The sequence below is a fragment of the Dipodomys merriami genome, unplaced genomic scaffold (assembly GCF_024711535.1).
Source record: "Dipodomys merriami isolate MVZ:Mamm:240054 unplaced genomic scaffold, mDipMer1.0.p SCAF_1378, whole genome shotgun sequence".
Classification (NCBI taxonomy): domain Eukaryota; kingdom Metazoa; phylum Chordata; class Mammalia; order Rodentia; family Heteromyidae; genus Dipodomys; species Dipodomys merriami.
The window spans coordinates 118,259-131,011 of record NW_027202691.1 but is presented as its reverse complement, the minus strand read 5'-3'; the positions used below and the strand labels follow the sequence as shown (position 1 = coordinate 131,011).

The 12,753-nt window shown below is 36.7% G+C and overlaps 1 non-coding gene across 1 annotated transcript; it reads left to right on the top strand.

Moving 5' to 3' along the window:
• The first annotated feature begins 11,544 nt into the window (after window positions 1-11,544).
• Window positions 11,545-11,651, top strand: LOC138825533 (U6 spliceosomal RNA). The gene has a single exon (XR_011371427.1). It is a non-coding gene; the product is annotated as a U6 spliceosomal RNA (small nuclear RNA).
• Window positions 11,652-12,753: the final 1,102 nt, after the last annotated feature.

Here is a 12,753-nt window from a genome sequence, read left to right as displayed (position 1 = left end):
TCCTGTTAAACAAATTTCCTAGACCATTAACTTCTGTTTCTAGGTGCTCCTCTACACCCATTATCCTTAGATTAGGTCTTCTGATGGTGTCTTCCAGGTGTTGGATAAATCTATCATATTTCTTGGATTTGTCTTGGATGGTTGTATGTTCTGTCTCTATAATATCTAGGCTGTCTTCAATCCCTGAGATTCGATCTTCTGCATGGTCTAACCTGCTGTCAAGACTCTCTACTTTGTTCTATCTTTTCCTTCTAATTGGTCAGATTTGATGGCTTCAAGTTCTTTGTTGAAGCTCTGTTTTAGGTCTTGTATGAATTTCTTTACTTCCTTAATTTGGTGTTCAGTATTTGTTCTCAAATCACTTAGTTGATTGGTTATGGTTTCTTTGGACTCCCATTCCTTCTGTTGGGTTCCATTCAGCATTCCCTTTGTGGTCTCCCTGACTTCCTTCAGCTCTTTGTTAATGGATTCCATGAATGCCTTTAGTGATCTTTGTGTATTCTCATCCTGGTCTCTCAATTCCTGAATTACTCTTTGATTAGCTTCCTCCCGTTTGTGGGATTCCTATATTAATAGAAGGGTAGGGACATAGAGGAGAAGTTAAAATCTTAAGAAAATGCTTAAAATATTATATAGGTATAAAGAGGTAGTACTGCTATTAAGGAATTTAAGTCTCAGAGGTTTTGAATTGGGTAATAAATTTGTGGATTAAGTGTGTACACAATGGGGGATAGGGTCTACTATTTAACTACTGGTTAATCTGAGGATGTGCAGGACAAGAGTTAAGTCACATACAGAAGATCAAAAGAGAGGAAAAGGCTAAAAGGATTAGAAAGGGAGAGAAAAAGATCAGAAGTTCAGTAGAGCTAGACAAAAAAACAAAAAGATAGTTAAGAAAGAAAGAAAAAGAGAAAGAAGACAAGAAAAGAAAGGAAAACGCACATTCATGTATTCCTAATATAAAAATTATAAGAGGAAAAAAAGTTAGTGGAAAACAATTATATTTTCAAAAAAGGCAAAAATTAAAGATTAAAAAAATTTTGTAAAAGGAAAAAAATTATATATATATATATATATATATATATATATATATATATATGTTACCAAAAAAAAAAAGAAAAAAAAAAGAAGAGGAAGAAAAAAAAAAGTTCTTTGATTTTTTTTTTGGGGGGAGGGGTGGGAAGAATCCTGTATCTCCCTTTTGTCTGTAAACAGCCTCTTGTTGGAGTCTCTGGTCAGCTTGAGGTCCTGTGGCTTGATTGGTTTCTTAAGTCAGTTTGTTCGAACAGGCAGAAAAATGCTCTGCTTTACCCAAGATTTGGAGATCCCCCTCCCAGATTAGTTTACTGGGAGGTTGATGTGCTTTGAGAATCACAAAAGAGGGGGATGCAGTGGTGAGGCTAGGTTCTGGGTAGAGTTGAGGCCTTTCAACAATCAGTAGCTTTTTCCTGGGGCTATTTTGTGAAAAAAAAAACTCACAGAGCCCAGCCTGGAGCCATTCTCAGGGTTTCTGTTTTTCAATTGATTGTTGAGGCTGCTAGAGGGAGGGGCAGCCTCTGGCTCTGATTACCCAGTGAGGAAAGCCACTCCAATGGCTGTTTCCTGAGCTGGGTGACTTTTCCCTGGATGGAGCCGAGTCTGGCAGGTCACTTCGCCGCCATTAACTTCTTGTGACCTGCTAAATGACTCGTTTTATTCCAAGGCCTGGGTTGGAGCTGGCAGCTCCTCCGAGCTTTGTCGGTATCCAAGATGGAGATCACCGGTGCTGGGGGAGGGGAGGGGTGGCCTTCCCTCCTCTGCTCCCTGAGAAGGAGTGAGGATGTCGGGCTTCTACTCACTTCGAGTAGAAGCCATCTCTGGTCTGCGAATTGTAGGATGAAGATGTCCACTCCTTGTCGGTTCTTGTTGTTGTTGAGTAGAATCCTCTTGCCCGCTGCGTCTGGCTCCTTTGTCCTGGACTCTCTGTGTGAGCGCTCAGTTATGGCCCCGGCTGCGTTCTCCCCCGCAACCCTGCCGCCGCTGCCGCAGCGGCTGCTGGCAGGCGCTCAGATGTGTCTTTTTGCCTTGGCTTCCCCTCTCTTGTCTAACTCTCTGTCCTGTGATGGCACACTTGGTGTGATTCTCTGGCTTAGGACTGTTCACTGGAACTCTAAAACTGTGAGAGCTTGTTCAGATTCCAGCTTCTCCTCCGCCATCTTCCCTCTCCTGAATCTTGGTTGTTTCTGTGGCGATGTTTCCATTCTCATCTCTGAGTTTATTTATTTGAGTGTGTTCTATTATTTTTCTGACGAGATTTGTTAGGGGTCTGTCAATTTTGTTAATTTTTTCAAACAAATTCTTTGTTTTATTGATTCATTCTATGATTTTTTTTGTATTCTAATTCATTTAATTCTGATTGACTTGTAATAATTTCTTACTGTCTACTGGAATGGAGTTTATCTTGCTGCTCTTTCTCAAGGAGGCTCAGATGTCTCATTAATTTGTTGGTTTCAGATCTCTCTAATTTGTTGGTGTAGGAACTGAGAGCTATAAACTTGCCTCTGAGTACTGCTATTGCTGTGTCCCAGAGAAGCTGCTCTTTTGTGTGTTCATTTTTGTTGAATATCTTGAAGATTTGAATTTCATTTCTAATCTCTTACATGATCCAATCATGATTCAATAGTGTGTTGATCAGCCTCCATGTGTTACAGGACTTTTTTGGGTGCTTTTGGTGTTGAGTTCTAATTTTATTCCCCTGTGGTCTGAGTGAATGCAAGGTATAACTTCAGTGTTTCTGAATTTGGACAAGTTTGCTTTGTGGCCTAAAATTTGGTCTATTTTGGAAAATGTATCCATGTGCTGTTGAAAGAAACGTATAGTCTCATGCTGCTGGGTGAAATATATGGTAGATGTCTGTTAAATCTAATTGATCTATGCAGTTTTTTAGATCTGCGTTTTCTCTCTTGAGTTTTTGCCGAGTTGATCTATCTAGTGGGGAGAGTGGTGTGTTAAAGTTCCCAATAATTATTGTCTTTGGATCTATGTGGGATTTGAGGGAGAGTAGTGATTCTTGGATAAATTTGGGTACTTCGTTTTTTTTTATCATAGATGTTTAGAATTGTAATGTCCTCCTGAAGGAGAGATCCCTTAATGAGTATGTAGCAACCTTCTTTATCTCTTCTCACTAATTTTAATATTAAGTCTATTAATCTGATATTAGAATTGCAACACCGCCTGTTTATGGGGGCTGCTTGCTTGGTAGATTTTGTTCCAGTCTTTCACATTGAAAATGTGATTGTTTTTATGGGTAAGATGTGAATCCTCAAGGCAGCAGATAGAAGGATCTTTCTTTTTAATCTAGAGACTCTATGTCCTTTAATTGGAGAGTTAAGTCCGTTAATGTTGAGAGATAGGACTGAGAGGTATTTGGGATTTCTTGAACCCAGTTGCTGTGGCAACTGGGTTCTTCCTATGGTTCTTGGATTCTCAGTTTGGGTGAGGTTTTTTGGAATTTATTGTGGTCTTGTTGGTTTTCTCTGTTTAGGATATTTTAAAGAATCTTTTGTAGGGCTGGTTTTGTGGAGATATATTGCTTCCATTTTTCTTTGCTATGGAAGGGTTTTATTTGACCTTCGATTATAAAGGAGAGTTTAGCTGGGTACATTATTCTTGGTTGATAGTTGTTTGTCTTTTGGGCCTGGCATACACCATTCCAGGTTCTTCTTGTTTTGATTGTCTCTGATGAGAAATCTGAGGTGATTCTAATTGGTTTCCTTTATAGAGAAACTGTAAGGATCATTTCCTTGGTCTGAATTGATCCTTTGTGAATTATAAACTGACGATGTCATATCCTGTTCTGTTCTGGTCTATTTGGGTGTCTAAAAGCTTCGTGTATAGGAATAGGTCTTTCTTTTTGCATGTATGGGATGTTCTCTGCTAGCATTCTGTTAAACAAATTTCCTAGACCATTAACTTCTGTGTCTAGGTTCTCCGCTACACCCATTATCCTCAGATTAGGCCTTCTGATGGTGTCTTCCAAGTGTTTATTAAATCTATCATATTTCTTGGATTTGTCCTGGATGGTTGTATGTTCTTTTTCTATATATCTACGCTGTCTTCAATGCCCGAAATTTGATCTTCTGCATGGTCTAACCTACTATTACGACTTTCTTTTTTTTTTCTTTTCACTCTAGTTGGTCGGTTTTTATGGCTTCACATTCTTTGTTGGAGCTTTGTTTTAGATCTTGTATGAACTTCTTTACTTCCTTAATTTGGTGTTGTGTTTAATCTCAAATCATTTAGTTGATTGATTATGGTTTCCTTGGACTCCCATTCCTTCTGTTGTGCTCTATTCTCTTTGTGGTCTCTTTGACTTCTTTCAGCTCTCTGTTTGTGGATTCCATGAATGCCTCTAGTAATCTTTGTCTATTCTCATCCCACTCTCTGAATTCTTGTATTATTCCTTTTTTAGCTTCCTCACTTTCATGCAATATCTGTAGTTCTCTTTGAGTGTTCTCATCCTGCTCACGCCATTCCTGATTTTCTCTTTGTCTGTTCTCAGCCATCTCACGCAATTCCTGTCTATCTCTTTGGCTGATCTCAGCCTGCTCACGCCATTCCTTTATTTCTCTTTGAGATTTATCAAGCTGCTCATGCAATTCCTGTATCAGTCTTTGAGTAGCTTCTTCATCCTCATGATATTCTTGTATAGATCTTTGCTTTGCATCCTCTCTCTCCCTGTCATGCTCACACAGAGTCCTTTGCAGATTTTCAATATTTCCATTTACCCTGTTTACCAGTAGTTTTTAGAGAGCTTTTTGGGATCTCTCCTCTGAATTATTCATTATCTGTCCTTTCCCCTGATTATCGTGAGTGGGAATTGAGATACACGGACTTGCCATTTTTGTTATGTTTTTCCAGCTTGATCTGCCCATTTGGGATGAGAGTAACACCAGTTTTGTTCTAGAACACTATCTTAAGGCAAGCATCAACCAAAGTCTTTAGTTTCACAGTCAAAAGTGTTCAACAGAAATATCTATTAAACCTCAAACTACTATGTATTAATGGGCTACCAACCACAAAGAATTTGGCAAACCAGAAATTATAATGTTTAGGGAGAGATGTGGGTAAAAATAGGAATAGAGGGATGTGGAAAGGTAGAAGGAGAGTTAACTAAGTCCTAATCTCAAAGCGGGAAATAGGTTGGATAACTGATATTAGAGAGAAAATAAAGGAGAAAGAAAAAAAGAGACAAGAAATGATAGAAAAACAAAAATTAAAATTAAAAAGTGAAACACTTTAAAATTATGCAAATTTAAAAATGCAATATTCAGAGAAGAACAGGAATAGGATAAGAGGAGAGGGATAGAAAGGAGACATGAAAAATTTAAAAATAAAAATGCTTAAAATATTATATAGATATAAAGAGGTTGTACTGCTATTAAGTAATTTAAGTCTAAGAGGTTTTGAATTGAGTAATAAATTTCTGCATTAAGTGTGTACACAATGTGGGGTAAGGTCTACTAATTGACTACGGGTATATTTGAGGTGCAGAACAGCAATTCAGTCACATAAAGAAGAATGAAAGAGAAGAAAAAGTCAAAAGAATGAGAAAGGAAGAAAAAAGGATCAAAAGGTGAGTAGAGATAAAAAAAAAAGAAAAAAAAGCAAACACACATATACCCCTAAAATAAACATATTAGAAGAAAAAGAAGTTAATAGAAAAAATTTAAGTTAAAAATTAAAAATTAAAAAAAATTAAAAAAATTTTAATAAAATTTATAAAAAAAGAGTTCTTTCCTTTTTATTGGGGGGGGGGGCGGGATGGGAAGATCCTGTTTCTCCCTTGTGTCCATAACAGTCTCTTGCTGGAGTCTCTGGTCTGCTTGTGGTGTTTGATTTTCCTGTTCTTGGCTGGTTTCATAAATCAGATTGTTTGTGCAGGCAGAAAAATGGTATGCTTTACACAGGATTTTCTGATCCTCCTCCCAGGCTAGTTCAATGGGAGGGAGATCTGCTTTGAGTATCACAAAAGAGGGAGATGGCTGTTTCCTCTAGTTTGGAGATGCTGCGATGAGTGTAGGTTCTGGGTAGAGTTGAGGCCTTTCAGTGAACAGTAGCTTTTCCCTGGGAGGCTAGCTTCTGAGACACTCAGAGAGCACAGCCTGGAGACATTCTCCAGATTTATGTTTACCGAATTTCAATTGATTGTCAGGGCTGCTAGTGGGAGAGGCAACCTCTGGCTCTGTTTACCCAGTGAAGAAAGACATTGATTTGGATGGTGGCCCAGGCTGGGTGATTTTCCTGGGTGAAGCTGAGCCTGGCAGGTCAGGTAAGCTTCCTGTGACCTGCTAAATGACTGTATTGTTTTCTTCCAAGGCCTGAGTTGGAGCTAGATGCTCAGCCAGGCATTTGTCAGTATCAAAGATGGAGATCTTCGGTAGTGGGTGGGGAGGGGTGGCCTTCCCTCCTCTGCTCCATGAGGAGGAGTGAGGATGTCAGCCTTCTACTAATGCCATAGTCTTGGTTCCTGGGTCATCTCTGTTCTGTGATCTACAGGATGAAGATGACTGCTTCTTGTCAGTTCTTGCTTGAGTTGAGGAGAATCTGCTCACCCGCTGCATCTGGCACGTTTGTCCTGGCCTCTCTGTGTTTCAGGTATGGTGGCTATGGATGCTGCAGCTCTCGCGGCAGCCGCAGTTGCTGGCAAGTGCTCAGATTTGTCTCCTTGCCTGGATTTTCCCTCTCTGACATAACTCTCTGAACTGTGATGGCACACTTGCTGTGATTCTCTGGCTTAGGACTGTTCACTGGAGCACTAAAACTGCTTTCTATGCAAGAGCTTGTTAGCCTCCAGGTTCTTTGCCGCCATCTTCCCGGAACCATAAATATAAATTTTAAATAACTAAATTCTTTTAAAATCCTCTCACTCGGTCACAGGTATGGATAGATAAGTGATATGGGCAGAATCACAATTATTCAGAAGGTTATAAATGGATGCTTACCTAGCTTTCTTTCAGCTGGGTCATAGAATAGACTCTCCTAATTGGAAAAAGTTAGCCTTCCCAGCCTTTCTGCATATAAACACTCCATCAACATTTTATTAAAGGATTATTGAAGACTAGCTATATGTTGATTAATAATGACTGAACATGACAGAAAGTTGAGGGAAAACCATCTACACTTCAGTGAGGTTCTGACTTGTGCTTCACAAAGTGTTATGAAAGCTCTCCAGGAGAAATCTAGCAGCTGCATTTCTAAAAAGTCCTTGAGTTGATACACTTTCTGATATTGTCTCACTGCAAGTACTTCTCTTTGGAGTTCCATATTATTCAATGATGTTGTATTAGCTCCTTGTTAAAATTTTCAGACTAGTCTTTTTGATGAAATTTGTTTTTCAAAATTGCTTTCCCAATTCCATCCACAAACTGCAGACAAAATTTATCTGAATAAAATTTGTATCTGTTGATAGTGCATATACTTTTATTTTTCATTACAAACATAGAATGTAGTAAAAATTCTCATAGCAATTTCACTGCACTAGCTTGTGGGCAGATTCTAACTTAAATAATATATTGTGTTCACGTAGAGATTTTGATTATCAAAAGTAATAAGCCTGTGGTCCTAAAACCAATACCTTACTGATATTGAGTGACAAATACAACTTCATATAAGTGTAGAAGTTTTCCTTGTATCTTTTTAATATATATTTTTGTTGTAAATATACTGTACAGAAGGGTTACAGTTACATAATGTAATGAGTACATTTCTTATTGAGCATTGTTACCCCCTCCTTTGTTGTTCCCCTACCATCCCTTCCCTTCACACCTCCCCACCTCCCTCCTTCACCTCCCACTCTGGTCGAGTGTCTTGTACATCTCATTGTTCCAATGGGTCAACCTGTATCCTTTCTTTATATCTTAAATAAAGAAATGCTGGCTTCATTTATGCTTATTCTGCTCGTGTAGACACACATAAAACCACTCTCCATGTCCAAAAGCACATAAATGAAACGCCATCATTTTTCTGTCAGTTGGTATAATTGTGTTCTACACATTTATTGACAGATTACAAATTATTCTCAAACTTTAAAACATTAAAAAGTACTTTCTTTTTTTCTTATTTTCTTGGCCAGCAAATCAGCAGGACCTCAGTCAGCATTTCTGTCATAGAACTTTTCATATAGGTTGGTTAAATGTATATGTAGAGTCCAGTTTTCTGAGGACTCACTCATCTGCTTAGGAATTCATGCTGGCTGTTGGAAAAAGCTCAAGTAAGAATGCCATTTAAAGCCTTATACTTTATTCTTTACCAGGGTTTTCTCCAGCTACTTTGGTTGTTTAGAGTGTTTACAAGAGCAAATATCCCATAGGGAGCAGGGAGACAACACATGACCTATACTTACTGAGACTTCCGAGTATTTTGCTGTCACTTGTACTGCATTTTGTAAGTCGAATCTCTCTAAACCTACCAGATTTAAGAGATAAGAGGAGTGGTAAAAAAAAACTCTTAGAGACAAATACATCTTCAATATATATTGTGCCAAGCATTCTGTCTAAGGCATATTCAGCAAGTAATGAAACTTGTATTGGCTGTAATTATGTGTCTTTCTCCATGTGTGCATGTATACATGTGTATATGTATGTGAGTATAGTAACATACATGTGTACATGTATAAGGAAATATACACACATATATGCATATGTAAATAAATATAGATATCTAAATATATGTGCATATATATATATATATATCAGTTGTTCAGTGATTTAATCTATAAATCCCAGCACATTGTCATTCTCACAAAGTGTACATGATAAATGGGCATCCTTTGTACTCACTTCCCCCAGTCCTTTGTTTTTATCCTTGGGAACATCTTTAGTCTACTTTCCATAGTATAGCTTTGTTTTCATTGCATGTACTTACTGATAATAAAAGAAAAAGTTGGTTTGTAAAAGAAAAAGAACTTTTTAAGACACAGGTCACTGTCTTTTATCCATCCCAATGATTGCTATGTGATAAAATTTATAATAGTAGTAAAATTGAAAAGGAATTAATAGATTTGTTGTTTTGCCATTTAAATGTTAGAGAATAATATCACATCACTGTTATAACTCTTAAAGAATGCAAGGGTAAGTGATGGTCGCTATCATGTTCACACAAAACCCCTGGATCCTGAATGATAATAGTAGACCAGCAGAAATTCTAAGTAGCAGACATGGAGCATATAAGTGAAAGAGAGGAAATGAGAGAGTGTGAGAGTGAGAGAGGAATATCATAATACTGAAAGTGCATAACAGATAAACAAGAGCTGTATGAGAATATTCATACTGCTATCTTTAGACTCTACTTGTACATTTGAAGATATTTGATGTATGACAACAAATCAACATGAAATATAAAGTTATTTTGAGAAAAATAAGAGTGACTCAGAAGAAATTATAAATGCAAAAACAATCTTCACAAAAACAAACACTCAGAGATATTTCATGACTTTGAAAAGGATGAAGTGGCTAAAGTTAGTATAAATTTAGAAGTATTAAAATTCACAAAAATATAAAAAGTATTCATATATTTCATAACATAACCCAAAGCAGAAATCAAATGTTGTTTAAATGATTTTTTAAAATATAGTCTCTCAGGTGCTGGGAAGGTGGATCAGTGGTAGAGTGTTGCTTTGCATTCATGAAGACCTTGGTTTCATTCCTCAGCACCACATAAGCAGAAAAAGATGGAAGTGGTACTGTGCCTCAGTGGTACTGCTAGCCTTGAGCTGAGGTACAGCACTCAGGCCCCAGAGTTCAAGCCCCATGACCACCAAAATCAAAAAAAATAAACAACAAAATGTCTCTCAAGTTTATGGCTTTAACTCAGTAATACCGCTGCTTCAGCCTAGGGCTAAGCATTCAGGTGTGGACATTTATCAACACTCCTGATTCAGACTCTACTTGATCATTTTTTAATAAATATTTTGTTTTTAATTTTCGTCTTTGTAAATTCACATGCACCTATAAAACCTGGATTGGCGATCCCAGTAAGCTTCTCAAAGTACCTCCTAATGATGACTTACCAAATGTTGTATTATATTACAACAAGGAAAACAATGCTACAAATAAAGAAAACCAATAATTAAATATTAATGATTAATAAAATAAAAAACAAAACAATTATCAGTATTTTCAGTATTTGAAGTGTAGAAATATTAGATTTTATTATTTTTTCAAATATCTGTACATTTAACACTGGCTAAGGTATTGATGTTCAACCAGAGTTTTATAGAATATGCATACTCTTAAAGTTTCCCACTAAGATGACTATTTATGGCTCATCTCATCATTTGTTTATGACTTACATCATCATTTTTTCCTCACTAACATATAAAGGAAGTTAGCCCTAATGTTTTAACAGAAACTGTGTAGTTAACATAGTCTTAACTCTTCAATCTACTTCTTTACACAAAGACTTTGCAACTTCTCATTAATAAGGTTTCTATAAACTCTGAAATGTAAGTATTTAGTAGTTAATATCTGCTACCATAAATCTTAAATACTTTATAGAAAAGTTTTATACTTCCCAAACAATCCAAATTTTGGCATATATAAGCAAAATCCCAAAATTAAACATATGTAAAACATTAAAACTTTTAACAAAACTTAACACTTGCTAGAGTGTTCATTATGACAGGTGCCTTTTATAGAATAATTGAATTCCTCTTCCTGCACATTTCTTTTTTTATTTTTTATTTTATTTTATTTATTTTAATTTAATTTAATTTTATTTGTGAACATACTGTACAGAGGAGTTACAATTACATGGGCAGGATAATGTGTACATTTCTTACCAAGCATTGCAGCCTCCTCCTTTGTTTACCCTTCACATCCCTTCCCAGCCTCCCCCCTCTCCCCCAATCCCAATCCTTCTCCTTCCCCCCCTTCCCCTCCCCCCCCGCACCTACGTTGTAAAGCTCATTTTGGACATGACAACTTGTACTTCTCATTGTTGCCACAGGTCCATCTGTATCCTTAAACAACTGGTTTTTCCCCATCTCCTCCACAAGTTATACTGAAATCAAATATAGTGAAAGCAGGGGGAAGGACATACAAAGCAACAAAGAGATAATCTTATAAATGCGTTAGAAACACATGCATGAAAGAAAAAAACATTAAAATACACATCTAAGGGTTCATTTTCCTGACATCACATTATCTGACCTTTTCCGCTTGACTCATACATATACTAGATATTACAAATAAGGGAAACCATGGGACCTATGTTTCTTTGGGCCTGGCTTACTTCACTTAATATAATTTTTTCCAAGTTTTTCCATTTCCTAACTAATGGGGCAATGTCCTACACATTTCTTGAACAACAAATATCTGGAATTATTTTGTTTTGACATGTCAGTCTTGATTTTATTCTTAAAAGTGTGCTTATGTAAGAAATATATGGTTCTAAAATTACACAACAATTCTTTTGAACTTACTAGTTTTGAACTTACTAGTTTAATAAAAACTTACTAGTTTAATAAAATCAATAAAAGTATACTTTATATATAAAAAAAGTTCTTTGCTCAATTCAGCATCACATACACTAATATTGGAATGATACAGAGAAGATTAGCATAGCCCCTGTGCAAGGATGACATGCAAATTCGTGGAATATTCCATATTTTTACAAAAACAGATGCTGGAAGGGATGTGGCCCCCAGGGAACAGCACTGCATTCTTGGTGGGAGTGTAAACTTGTTCAATTACTTTGGAAAGCATTATGGAGGTTCCTCAAAAGACTCTACATAAAGCTCCCCTATGACACAGCAATCCCACTTTTGGGGATTTACCCAAATGATCACAAACAAGACCATACTAAAACCAGCAGGACAACTATGTTTATTGCAGCATTATTTACCATAGCTAAGATATGGAACTAACCCAGATGCCCCCATTAGATGAATGGATCAAGAAAATGTGGTATATATACACAATGGAATTCTATGCCTCTATCAGAAAAAATGACATCTCCAAATTTGTTAGGAAATAGAAAGACTTGGAAAAAAATTTATTGAGTGAAGTAATCCAAGTCCAAAAAACATAAGTCCCATGGTTTCCCTTATTTTCAATAACGAATATATATCTGGGATAAGCAGAAAAGCTCAAACGATATGTGCATAATACCAGACAAGATGATGTTAAGGGAATTGAACCCCAAGATAGGGACACAAGTGGTTTTATGTTTCTTGCTATTGTTTCTAACTTATTTATAATGTACGATGTCATTTATTTTTGTTTCTTTGTATGTTCCTCCCCCACACTATAACCCCTGTTTTCTCTGTATTTGAAGTTGGTGCACTACATCTTGTAGGAAATTTGGGGAGAGGAAGCGAAAAATGCTCAAATAGGGATGCAGTTTAACCAATTGTAACCATGAGATGCACAAGACACTATGTTGAAAAATGAACTTTACAATTTAGGCAGGGGGATAGAAAATGGGGAGGGGAGTGTATTTGTGGAGGTGGGAGGGAAAGGATAGTAGGGGAAATATAAAGGAGGAGGTAACAATGCTTGTTAGAAAATGTACTAATTTCCTTCCTCATGTAAATGTGACCCCTCTGCACAGTATTATTACAATAAAAAACATATAAAAATGTTCTGAGATGGAAGAGTTCATTTCCTCTATTTTACCCATATATTATCGTTAACAAAGAAATTAATGCAGAACACTGATATGAAGGTAATTTGAATGTGTGTGTGTGTGTGTGTGTGTGTGTGTGATCTCGGC